Source organism: Ovis canadensis, chromosome 13, assembly GCF_042477335.2.
Source record: "Ovis canadensis isolate MfBH-ARS-UI-01 breed Bighorn chromosome 13, ARS-UI_OviCan_v2, whole genome shotgun sequence".
Classification (NCBI taxonomy): domain Eukaryota; kingdom Metazoa; phylum Chordata; class Mammalia; order Artiodactyla; family Bovidae; genus Ovis; species Ovis canadensis.
In genome coordinates this window covers 8,015,229-8,028,777 of record NC_091257.1, presented here as the reverse complement: position 1 = coordinate 8,028,777, position 13,549 = coordinate 8,015,229, and positions in this window count along the sequence as shown.

The window sequence follows — 13,549 nt, the reverse complement described above, 5'->3', positions numbered from 1 at the left end:
AAGCGGCGGACTGCGTGACACTGCTGCTACCGCTCTGGAGGAAAGCGCAAGTGCATGCCCGCATTCGAGACGAGGACTGACTCCCCTGGGGAGGCTCCAGAAGTACCCCAAGATCCATGTCAGCACTGGAGAGGAATCCTCAGGTTCCGGCCCCGACTCCACACAAGGTCTTAGGCCCCGGCATCGACGGGAGAGGAATCCCAAGACGCCCCCGAGGAACTCGCATGGGGACTGGCCTTTCCTGAGGCCACCAGAGCGGGTCCCTGAGGTCCCCTTCTTAAGTCGAGAGCACCTGCCGCAACTCGAGAAAATCCAGGAGGTTTTGCCCTCCAGGCGAGATGAGGCCCATTTCCCCTGAGGCTTCTCGCGGCAAATCACGTCTAAACACTGGAACTTCCAAAGGGTCCTTCACACCCTTGCTGCAACTCAAGAAGTTCCCCGACATACCCGTCTCCACTCGAGAGGAAGCACGTGGGGTCCCGCACACATCCAGGGGAGCCCCGTTTCCGCCTCCTAGCTCGAGATGAGGGATCCTTTCCCTGTTTCGTAGGGAAAGAATTCCCGGCGTTCCCGTCGCATCTCAAGAGGAGGCGCTCTCCACAGGAAAGGCGAGAGGAACTCCAGGGTCGTGCCACCATTCCAAGAGTCCCCCAGATGTGTCAGTCCATTCCAGAGGAACCTGTTTTCCCTGCACTGCCTTGACGTTCAAGCCGAGGATCGACTCCCACCACGTGTGCACGTGGGACAGCCCTGTGGGAAAGCCTCGTGGGAAAGCCTCGTGGGAAAGACTCGAGGGAAAACCATAGATCCTTTCATCCACGCGGCGGACTGCGTGACACTGCTGCTACCGCTCTGGAGGAAAGCACAAGTGCATGCCCGCATTCGAGACGAGGACTGACTCCCCTGGGGAGACTCCAGAAGTACCCCAAGATCCATGTCAGCACTGGAGAGGAATCCTCAGGTTCCGGCCCCGACTCCACACAAGGTCTTAGGCCCCGGCATCGACGGGAGAGGAATCCCGAGAGGCCCCCGAGGAACTCGCATGGGGACTGGCCTTTCCTGAGGCCACCAGAGCGGGTCCCTGAGGTCCCCGTCGTAAGTCGAGAGCACCTGCCGCAACTCGAGAAAATCCAGGAGGTTTTGCCCTCCAGGCGAGATGAGGCCCATTTCCGCTAAGGCTTCTCGAGGCTAATCACGTCTAACCACTGGAACTTCCAAAGGGTCCTTCACACCCTTGCTGCAATTCAAGAAGTTCCCCGACATACCCGTCTGCACTCGAGAGGAAGCACGTTGTGTCCCGCACACATCAGGGGAGCCCCGTTTCCGCCTCCTAGCTCGAGATGAGGGATCCTTTCCCTGTTTCGTAGGGAAAGAATTCCCGGCGTTCCCGTCGCATCTCAAGAGGAGGCGCTCTCCACAGGAAAGGCGAGAGGAACTCCAGGGTCGTGCCACCATTCCAAGAGTCCCCCAGATGTGTCAGTCCATTCCAGAGGAACCTGTTTTCCCTGCACTGCCTTGACGTTCAAGCCGAGGATCGACTCCCACCACGTGTGCACGTGGGACAGCCCTGTGGGAAAGCCTCGTGGGAAAGCCTCGTGGGAAAGACTCGAGGGAAAACCATAGATCCTTTGATCCACGCGGCGGACTGCGTGTCACTGCTGCTACCGCTCTGGAGGAAAGCGCAAGTGCATGCCCGCATTCGAGACGAGGACTGACTCCCCTGGGGAGACTCCAGAAGTACCCCAAGATCCATGTCAGCACTGGAGAGGAATCCTCAGGTTCCGGCCCCGACTCCACACAAGGTCTTAGGCCCCGGCATCGACGGGAGAGGAATCCCGAGAGGCCCCCGAGGAACTCGCATGGGGACTGGCCTTTCCTGAGGCCACCAGAGCGGGTCCCTGAGGTCCCCGTCGTAAGTCGAGAGCACCTGCCGCTACTCGAGAAAATCCAGGAGGTTTTGCCCTCCAGGCGAGATGAGGCCCATTTCCGCTGAGGCTTCTCGAGGCCAATCACATCTAACCACTGGAACTTCCAAAGGGTTCTTCACACCATTGCTGCAACTTAAGAAGTTCCCCAACATACCCGTCTCCACTCGAGAGGAAGCACGTGGGGTCCCTCACACATCCAGGGGAGCCCCGTTTCCGCCTCCTAGCTCGAGATGAGTGATCCTTCCCTGTTTCGTAGGGAAAGAATTCCCGGCGTTCCCGTCGCATCTCAAGAGGAGGCGCTCTACACAGGAAAGGCGAGAGGAACTCCAGGGTCGTGACACCATTCCAAGAGTCCCCCAGATGTGTCAGTCCATTCCTGAGGAACCTGTTTTCCCTGCACTGCCTTGACGTTCAAGCCGAGGATCGACTCCCACCACGTGTGCACGTGGGAGAGCCCTGTGGGAAAGCCTCGTGGGAAAGACTCGAGGGAAAACCATAGATCCTTTGATCCACGCGGCGGACTGCGTGACACCGCTGCTACCGCTCTGGAGGAAAGCGCAATGCATGCCCGCATTCGAGACGAGGACTGACTCCCCTGGGGAGACTCCAGAAGTACCCCAAGATCCATGTCAGCACTGGAGAGGAATCCTCAGGTTCCGGCCCCGACTCCACACAAGGTCTTAGGCCCCGGCATCGACGGGAGAGGAATCCCCAGAGGCCCCCGAGGAACTCGCATGGGGACTGGCCTTTCCTGAGGCCACCAGAGCGGGTCCCTGAGGTCCCCGTCGTAAGTCGAGAGCACCTGCCGCAACTCGAGAAAATCCAGGAGGTTTTGCCCTCCAGGAGAGATGAGGCCCATTTCCGCTGAGGCTTCTCGAGGCCAGTCACATCTAACCACTGGAACTTCCAAAGGGTCCTTCACACCCTTGCTGCAACTCAAGAAGTTCCACGACATACCCGTCTGCACTTGAGAGGAAGCACATGGTGTCCCTCACACATCCAAGGGAGCCCCGTTTCCGCCTCCTAGCTCGAGATGAGGGATCCTTTCCCTGTTTCGTAGGGAAAGAATTCCCGGCGTTCCCGTCGCATCTCAAGAGGAGGCGCTCCCACAGAAAAGGCGAGAGGAACTCCATGGTCGTGCCACCATTCCAAGAGTCCCCCAGATGTGTCAGCCCATTCCAGAGGAACCTGTTTTCCCTGCACTGCCTTGACGTTCAAGCCGAGGATCGACTCCCACCACGTGTGCACGTGGGACAGCCCTGTGGGAAAGCCTCGTGGGAAAGCCTCGTGGGAAAGACTCGAGGGAAAATCATAGATCCTTTGATCCACGCGGCGGACTGCGTGACACTGCTGCTACCGCTCTGGAGGAAAGCGCAAGTGCATGCCCGCATTCGAGACGAGGACTGACTCCCCTGGGGAGGCTCCAGAAGTACCCCAAGATCCATGTCAGCACTGGAGAGGAATCCTCAGGTTCCGGCCCCGACTCCACACAAGGTCTTAGGCCCCGGCATCGACGGGAGAGGAATCCCGAGACGCCCCCGAGGAACTCGCATGGGGACTGGCCTTTCCTGAGGCCACCAGAGCGGGTCCCTGAGGTCCCCGTCGTAAGTCGAGAGCACCTGCCGCAACTCGAGAAAATCCAGGAGGTTTTGCCCTCCAGGCGAGATGAGGCCCATTTCCCCTGAGGCTTCTCGCGGCAAATCACGTCTAAACACTGGAACTTCCAAAGGGTCCTTCACACCCTTGCTGCAACTCAAGAAGTTCCCCGACATACCCGTCTCCACTCGAGAGGAAGCACGTGGGGTCCCGCACACATCCAGGGGAGCCCCGTTTCCGCCTCCTAGCTCGAGATGAGGGATCCTTTCCCTGTTTCGTAGGGAAAGAATTCCCGGCGTTCCCGTCGCATCTCAAGAGGAGGCGCTATCCACAGGAAAGGCGAGAGGAACTCCAGGGTCGTGCCACCATTCCAAGAGTCCCCCAGATGTGTCAGTCCATTCCAGAGGAACCTGTTTTATCTGAATTGCCTTGACGTACAAGCAGAGGATCGACTCCCACCACGTGTGCACGTGGGACAGCCCTGTGGGAGAGCCTCGTGGGAAAGCCTCGTGGGAAAGACTCGAGGGAAAACCATAGATCCTTTGATCCACGCGGCGGACTGCGTGACACTGCTGCTACCCCTCTGGAGGAAAGCGCAAGTGCATGCCCGCATTCGAGACGAGGACTGACTCCCCTGTGGAGACTCCAGAAGTACCCCAAGATCCATGTCAGCACTGGAGAGGAATCCTCAGGTTCCGGCCCCGACTCCACACAAGGTCTTAGGCCCCGGCATCGACGGGAGAGGAATCCCCAGAGGCCCCCGAGGAACTCGCATGGGGACTGGCCTTTCCTGAGGCCACCAGAGCGGGTCCCTGAGGTCCCCGTCGTAAGTCGAGAGCACCTGCCGCAACTCGAGAAAATCCAGGAGGTTTTGCCCTCCAGGCGAGATGAGGCCCATTTCCGCTGAGGCTTCTCGAGGCTAATCACTTCTAACCACTGGAACTTCCAAAGGGTCCTTCACACCCTTGCTGCAACTCAAGAAGTTCCCCGACATACCCGTCTCCCCTCGAGAGGAAGCACGTGGGTCCCGCACACATCCAGGGGAGCCCCGTTTCCGCCTCCTAGCTCGAGATGAGGGATCCTTTCCCTGTCGTAGGGAAAGAATTCCCGGCGTTCACGTCGCATCTCAAGAGGAGGCGCTCTCCACAGGAAAGGCGAGAGGAACTCCAGGGTCGTGCCACCATTCCAAGAGTCCCCCAGATGTGTCAGTCCATTCCAGAGGAACCTGTTTTCCCTGCACTGCCTTGACGTTCAAGCCGAGGATCGACTCCCACCACGTGTGCACGTGGGACAGCCCTGTGGGAAAGCCTCGTGGGAAAGCCTCGTGGGAAAGACTCGAGGGAAAACCATACATACTATGATCCAAGCGGCGGACTGCGTGACACTGCTGCTACCGCTCTGGAGGAAAGCGCAAGTGCATGCCCGCATTCGAGACGAGGACTGACTCCCCTGGGGAGACTCCAGAAGTACCCCAAGATCCATGTCAGCACTGGAGAGGAATCCTCAGGTTCCGGCCCCGACTCCACACAAGGTCTTAGGCCCCGGCATCGACGGGAGAGGAATCCCTAGAGGCCCCCGAGGAACTCGCATGGGGACTGGCCTTTCCTGAGGCCACCAGAGCGGTTCCCTGAGGTCCCCGTCGTAAGTCGAGAGCACCTGCCGCAACTCGAGAAAATCCAGGAGGTTTTGCGCTCCAGGCGAGATGAGGCCCATTTCCGCTGAGGCTTCTCGAGGCCAATCACATCTAACCACTGGAACTTCCAAAGGGTCCTTCACACCATTGCTGCAACTCAAGAAGTTCCCCGACATACCCGTCTCCACTCGAGAGGAAGCACGTGGGGTCCCGCACACATCCAGGGGAGCCCCGTTTCCGCCTCCTAGCTCGAGATGAGGGATCCTTTCCCTGTTTCGTAGGGAAAGAATTCCCGGCGTTCCCGTCGCATCTCAAGAGGAGGCGCTCTCCACAGGAAAGGCGAGAGGAACTCCAGGGTCGTGCCACCATTCCAAGAGTCCCCCAGATGAGTCAGTCCATTCCAGAGGAACCTGTTTTCCCTGCACTGCCTTGACGTTCAAGCCGAGGATCGACTCCCACCACGTGTGCACGTGGGACAGCCCTGTGGGAAAGCCTCGTGGGAAAGCCTCGTGGGAAAGACTCGAGGGAAAACCATAGATCCTTTGATCCACGCGGCGGACTGCGAGACTGCTGCTACCGCTCTGGAGGAAAGCGCAATGCATGCCCGCATTCGAGACGAGGACTGACTCCCCTGGGGAGACTCCAGAAGTACCCCAAGATCCATGTCAGCACTGGAGAGGAATCCTCAGGTTCCGGCCCCGACTCCACACAAGGTCTTAGGCCCCGGCATCGACGGGAGAGGAATCCCCAGAGGCCCCCGAGGAACTCGCATGGGGACTGGCCTTTCCTGAGGCCACCAGAGCGGGTCCCTGAGGTCCCCGTCGTAAGTCGAGAGCACCTGCCGCAACTCGAGAAAATCCAGGAGGTTTTGCCCTCCAGGCGAGATGAGGCCCATTTCCGCTGAGGCTTCTCGAGGCTAATCACTTCTAACCACTGGAACTTCCAAAGGGTCCTTCACACCCTTGCTGCAACTCAAGAAGTTCCCCGACATACCCGTCTCCCCTCGAGAGGAAGCACGTGGGTCCCGCACACATCCAGGGGAGCCCCGTTTCCGCCTCCTAGCTCGAGATGAGGGATCCTTTCCCTGTTTCGTAGGGAAAGAATTCCCGGCGTTCCCGTCGCATCTCAAGAGGAGGCGCTCTCCACAGGAAAGGCGAGAGGAACTCCAGGGTCGTGCCACCATTCCAAGAGTCCCCCAGATGTGTCAGTCCATTCCAGAGGAACCTGTTTTCCCTGCACTGCCTTGACGTTCAAGCCGAGGATCGACTCCCACCACGTGTGCACGTGGGACAGCCCTGTGGGAAAGCCTCGTGGGAAAGCCTCGTGGGAAAGACTCGAGGGAAAACCATACATACTTTGATCCACGCGGCGGACTGCGTGACACTGCTGCTACCGCACTGGAGGAAAGCGCAAGTGCATGCCCGCATTCGAGACGAGGACTGACTCCCCTGGGGAGACTCCAGAAGTACCCCAAGATCCATGTCAGCACTGGAGAGGAATCCTCAGGTTCCGGCCCCGACTCCACACAAGGTCTTAGGCCCCGGCATCGACGGGAGAGGAATCCCCAGAGGCCCCCGAGGAACTCGCATGGGGACTGGCCTTTCCTGAGGCCACCAGAGCGGTTCCCTGAGGTCCCCGTCGTAAGTCGAGAGCACCTGCCGCAACTCGAGAAAATCCAGGAGGTTTTGCGCTCCAGGCGAGATGAGGCCCATTTCCGCTGAGGCTTCTCGAGGCCAATCACATCTAAACACTGGAACTTCCAAAGGGTCCTTCACACCATTGCTGCAACTCAAGAAGTTCCCCGACATACCCGTCTCCACTCGAGAGGAAGCACGTGGGGTCCCGCACACATCCAGGGGAGCCCCGTTTCCGCTTCCTAGCTCGAGATGAGGGATCCTTTCCCTGTTTCGTAGGGAAAGAATTCCCGGCGTTCCCGTCGCATCTCAAGAGGAGGCGCTCTCCACAGGAAAGGCGAGAGGAACTCCAGGGTCGTGCCACCATTCCAAGAGTCCCCCAGATGTGTCAGCCCATTCCAGAGGAACCTGTTTTCCCTGCACTGCCTTGACGTTCAAGCCGAGGATCGACTCCCACCACGTGTGCACGTGGGACAGCCCTGTGGGAAAGCCTCGTGGGAAAGCCTCGTGGGAAAGACTCGAGGGAAAATCATAGATCCTTTGATCCACGCGGCGGACTGCGTGACACTGCTGCTACCGCTCTGGAGGAAAGCGCAAGTGCATGTCCGCATTCGAGACGAGGACTGACTCCCCTGGGGAGGCTCCAGAAGTACCCCAAGATCCATGTCAGCACTGGAGAGGAATCCTCAGGTTCCGGCCCCGACTCCACACAAGGTCTTAGGCCCCGGCATCGACGGGAGAGGAATCCCGAGACGCCCCCGAGGAACTCGCATGGGGACTGGCCTTTCCTGAGGCCACCAGAGCGGGTCCCTGAGGTCCCCGTCGTAAGTCGAGAGCACCTGCCGCAACTCGAGAAAATCCAGGAGGTTTTGCCCTCCAGGCGAGATGAGGCCCATTTCCGCTGAGGCTTCTCGCGGCAAATCACGTCTAAACACTGGAACTTCCAAAGGGTCCTTCACACCCTTGCTGCAACTCAAGAAGTTCCCCGACATACCCGTCTCCACTCGAGAGGAAGCACGTGGGGTCCCGCACACATCCAGGGGAGCCCCGTTTCCGCCTCCTAGCTCGAGATGAGGGATCCTTTCCCTGTTTCGTAGGGAAAGAATTCCCGGCGTTCCCGTCGCATCTCAAGAGGAGGCGCTCTCCACAGGAAAGGCGAGAGGAACTCCAGGGTCGTGCCACCATTCCAAGAGTCCCCCAGATGTGTCAGTCCATTCCAGAGGAACCTGTTTTATCTGAACTGCCTTGACGTACAAGCAGAGGATCGACTCCCACCACGTGTGCACGTGGGACAGCCCTGTGGGAGAGCCTCGTGGGAAAGCCTCGTGGGAAAGACTCGAGGGAAAACCATAGATCCTTTGATCCACGCGGCGGACTGCGTGACACTGCTGCTACCCCTCTGGAGGAAAGCGCAAGTGCATGCCCGCATTCGAGACGAGGACTGACTCCCCTGGGGAGACTCCTGAAGTACCCCAAGATCCATGTCAGCACTGGAGAGGAATCCTCAGGTTCCGGCCCCGACTCCACACAAGGTCTTAGGCCCCGGCATCGACGGGAGAGGAATCCCGAGAGGCCCCCGAGGAACTCGCATGGGGACTGGCCTTTCCTGAGGCCACCAGAGCGGGTCCCTGAGGTCCCCGTCGTAAGTCGAGAGCACCTGCCGCAACTCGAGAAAATCCAGGAGGTTTTGCCCTCCAGGCGAGATGAGGCCCATTTCCGCTGAGGCTTCTCGAGGCTAATCACTTCTAACCACTGGAACTTCCAAAGGGTCCTTCACACCCTTGCTGCAACTCAAGAAGTTCCCCGACATACCCGTCTCCACTCGAGAGGAAGCACGTGGGTCCCGCACACATCCAGGGGAGCCCCGTTTCCGCCTCCTAGCTCGAGATGAGGGATCCTTTCCCTGTTTCGTAGGGAAAGAATTCCCGGTGTTCCCGTCGCATCTCAAGAGGAGGCGCTCTCCACAGGAAAGGCGAGAGGAACTCCAGGGTCGTGCCACCATTCCAAGAGTCCCCCAGATGTGTCAGTCCATTCCAGAGGAACCTGTTTTCCCTGCACTGCCTTGACGTTCAAGCCGAGGATCGACTCCCACCACGTGTGCACGTGGGACAGCCCTGTGGGAAAGCCTCGTGGGAAAGCCTCGTGGGAAAGACTCGAGGGAAAACCATAGATCCTTTGATCCACGCGGCGGACTGCGTGACACTGCTGCTACCGCTCTGGAGGAAAGCGCAAGTGCATGCCCGCATTCGAGACGAGGACTGACTCCCCTGGGGAGACTCCAGAAGTACCCCAAGATCCATGTCAGCACTGGAGAGGAATCCTCAGGTTCCGACCCCGACTCCACACAAGGTCTTAGGCCCCGGCATCGACGGGAGAGGAATCCCGAGAGGCCCCCGAGGAACTCGCATGGGGACTGGCCTTTCCTGAGGCCACCAGAGCGGTTCCCTGAGGTCCCCGTCGTAAGTCGAGAGCACCTGCCGCAACTCGAGAAAATCCAGGAGGTTTTGCGCTCCAGGCGAGATGAGGCCCATTTCCGCTGAGGCTTCTCGAGGCCAATCACATCTAACCACTGGAACTTCCAAAGGGTCCTTCACACCATTGCTGCAACTCAAGAAGTTCCCCGACATACCCGTCTCCACTCGAGAGGAAGCACGTGGGGTCCCGCACACATCCAGGGGAGCCCCGTTTCCGCCTCCTAGCTCGAGATGAGGGATCCTTTCCCTGTTTCGTAGGGAAAGAATTCCCGGCGTTCCCGTCGCATCTCAAGAGGAGGCGCTCTCCACAGGAAAGGCGAGAGGAACTCCAGGGTCGTGCCACCATTCCAAGAGTCCCCCAGATGAGTCAGTCCATTCCAGAGGAACCTGTTTTCCCTGCACTGCCTTGACGTTCAAGCCGAGGATCGACTCCCACCACGTGTGCACGTGGGACAGCCCTGTGGGAAAGCCTCGTGGGAAAGCCTCGTGGGAAAGACTCGAGGGAAAACCATAGATCCTTTGATCCACGCGGCGGACTGCGAGACTGCTGCTACCGCTCTGGAGGAAAGCGCAATGCATGCCCGCATTCGAGACGAGGACTGACTCCCCTGGGGAGACTCCAGAAGTACCCCAAGATCCATGTCAGCACTGGAGAGGAATCCTCAGGTTCCGGCCCCGACTCCACACAAGGTCTTAGGCCCCGGCATCGACGGGAGAGGAATCCCCAGAGGCCCCCGAGGAACTCGCATGGGGACTGGCCTTTCCTGAGGCCACCAGAGCGGTTCCCTGAGGTCCCCGTCGTAAGTCGAGATCACCTGCCGCAACTCGAGAAAATCCAGGAGGTTTTGCCCTCCAGGCGTGATGAGGCCCATTTCCGCTGAGGCTTCTCGAGGCTAATCACATCTAACCACTGGAACTTCCAAAGGGTCCTTCACACCATTGCTGCAACTCAAGAAGTTCCCCGACATACCCGTCTCCCCTCGAGAGGAAGCACGTGGGTTCCCGCACACATCCAGGGGAGCCCCGTTTCCGCCTCCTAGCTCGAGATGAGGGATCCTTTCCCTGTTTCGTAGGGAAAGAATTCCCGGCGTTCCCGTCGCATCTCAAGAGGAGGCGCTCTCCACAGGAAAGGCGAGAGGAACTGAAGGGTCGTGCCACCATTCCAAGAGTCCCCCAGATGTGTCAGTCCATTCCAGAGGAACCTGTTTTCCCTGCACTGCCTTGACGTTCAAGCCGAGGATCGAGTCCCACCACGTGTGCACGTGGGACAGCCCTGTGGGAAAGCCTCGTGGGAAAGCCTCGTGGGAAAGACTCGAGGGAAAACCATAGATCCTTTGATCCACGCGGCGGACTGCGTGACACTGCTGCTACCGCTCTGGAGGAAAGCGCAAGTGCATGCCCGCATTCGAGACGAGGACTGACTCCCCTGGGGAGACTCCAGAAGTACCCCAAGATCCATGTCAGCACTGGAGAGGAATCCTCAGGTTCCGGCCCCGACTCCACACAAGGTCTTAGGCCCCGGCATCGACGGGAGAGGAATCCCGAGTGGCCCCCGAGGAACTCGCATGGGGACTGGCCTTTCCTGAGGCCACCAGAGCGGGTCCCTGAGGTCCCCGTCGTAAGTCGAGAGCACCTGCCGCAACTCGAGAAAATCCAGGAGGTTTTGCCCTCCAGGCGAGATGAGGCCCATTTCCGCTGAGGCTTCTCGAGGCTAATCACGTCTAACCACTGGAACTTCCAAAGGGTCCTTCACACCCTTGCTGCAACTCAAGAAGTTCCCCGACATACCAGTCTCCACTCGATAGGAAGCACGTGGTGTCCCGCACACATCCAGGGGAGCCCAGTTTCCGCCTCCTAGCTCGAGATGAGGGATCCTTTCCCTGTTTCGTAGGGAAAGAATTCCCGGCGTTTCCGTCACATCTCAAGAGGAGGTGCTCTCCACAGGAAAGGCGAGAGGAACTCCAGGGTCGTGCCGCCATTCGAAGAGTCCCCCAGATGTGTCAGTCCATTCCAGAGGAACCTGTTTTCCCTGCACTGCCTTGACGTTCAAGCCGAGGATCGCCTCCCACCACGTGTGCACGTGGGACAGCCATGTGGGAAAGCCTCGTGGGAAAGCCTCGTGGGAAAGACTCGAGGGAAAACCATAGATCCTTTGATCCACGCGGCGGACTGCGTGACACTGCTGCTACCGCTCTCGAGGAAAGCGCAAGTGCATTCCCGCATTCGAGACGAGGACTGACTCCCCTGGGGAGACTCCAGAAGTACCCCTAGATCCATGTCAGCACAGGAGAGGAATCCTCAGGTTCCGGCCCCGACTCCACACAATGTCTTAGGCTCCGGCATCGACGGGAGAGGAATCCCGAGACGCCCCCGAGGAACTCGCATGGGGACTGGCCTTTCCTGAGGCCACCAGAGCGGTTCCCTGAGGTCCCCGTCGTAAGTCGAGAGCACCTGCCGCAACTCGAGAAAATCCAGGAGATTTTGCCCTCCAGGCGAGATGAGGCCCATTTCCGCTGAGGCTTCTCGAGGCCAATCACATCTAACCACTGGAACTTCCAAAGGGTCCTTCACACTCTTGCTGCAACTCAAGAAGTTCCCCGACATACCCGTCTGCACTCGAGAGGAAGCACGTGGGGTCCCGCACACATCCAGGGGAGCCCCGTTTCTGACTCCTAGCTCGAGATGAGGGATCCTTTCCCTGTTTCGTAGGGAAAGAATTCCCGGCGTTCCCGTCGCATCTCAAGAGGAGGCGCTCTCCACAGGAAAGGCGAGAGGAACTCCAGGGTCGTGCCACCATTCCAAGAGTCCCCCAGATGAGTCAGTCCATTCCAGAGGAACCTGTTTTCCCTGCACTGCCTTGACGTTCAAGCCGAGGATCGACTCCCACCACGTGTGCACGTGGGACAGCCCTGTGGGAAAGCCTCGTGGGAAAGCCTCGTGGGAAAGACTCGAGGGAAAACCATAGATCCTTTGATCCACGCGGCGGACTGCGAGACTGCTGCTACCGCTCTGGAGGAAAGCGCAATGCATGCCCGCATTCGAGACGAGGACTGACTCCCCTGGGGAGACTCCAGAAGTACCCCAAGATCCATGTCAGCACTGGAGAGGAATCCTCAGGTTCCGGCCCCGACTCCACACAAGGTCTTAGGCCCCGGCATCGACGGGAGAGGAATCCCCAGAGGCCCCCGAGGAACTCGCATGGGGACTGGCCTTTCCTGAGGCCACCAGAGCGGTTCCCTGAGGTCCCCGTCGTAAGTCGAGAGCACCTGCCGCAACTCGAGAAAATCCAGGAGGTTTTGCCCTCCAGGCGTGATGAGGCCCATTTCCGCTGAGGCTTCTCGAGGCCAATCACATCTAACCACTGGAACTTCCAAAGGGTCCTTCACACCATTGCTGCAACTCAAGAAGTTCCCCGACATACCCGTCTCCCCTCGAGAGGAAGCACGTGGGTTCCCGCACACATCCAGGGGAGCCCCGTTTCCGCCTCCTAGCTCGAGATGAGGGATCCTTTCCCTGTTTCGTAGGGAAAGAATTCCCGGCGTTCCCGTCACATCTCAAGAGGAGGCGCTCTCCACAGGAAAGGCGAGAGGAACTGAAGGGTCGTGCCACCATTCCAAGAGTCCCCCAGATGTGTCAGTCCATTCCAGAGGAACCTGTTTTCCCTGCACTGCCTTGACGTTCAAGCCGAGGATCGAGTCCCACCACGTGTGCACGTGGGACAGCCCTGTGGGAAAGCCTCGTGGGAAAGCCTCGTGGGAAAGACTCGAGGGAAAACCATAGATCCTTTGATCCACGCGGCGGACTGCGTGACACTGCTGCTACCGCTCTGGAGGAAAGCGCAAGTGCATGCCCTCATTCGAGACGAGGACTGACTCCCCTGGGGAGACTCCAGAAGTACCCCAAGATCCATGTCAGCACTGGAGAGGAATCCTCAGGTTCCGGCCCCGACTCCACACAAGGTCTTAGGCCCCGGCATCGACGGGAGAGGAATCCCGAGTGGCCCCCGAGGAACTCGCATGGGGACTGGCCTTTCCTGAGGCCACCAGAGCGGGTCCCTGAGGTCCCCGTCGTAAGTCGAGAGCACCTGCCGCAACTCGAGAAAATCCAGGAGGTTTTGCCCTCCAGGCGAGATGAGGCCCATTTCCGCTGAGGCTTCTCGAGGCTAATCACGTCTAACCACTGGAACTTCCAAAGGGTCCTTCACACCCTTGCTGCAACTCAAGAAGTTCCCCGACATACCCGTCTCCACTCGATAGGAAGCACGTGGTGTCCCGCACACATTCA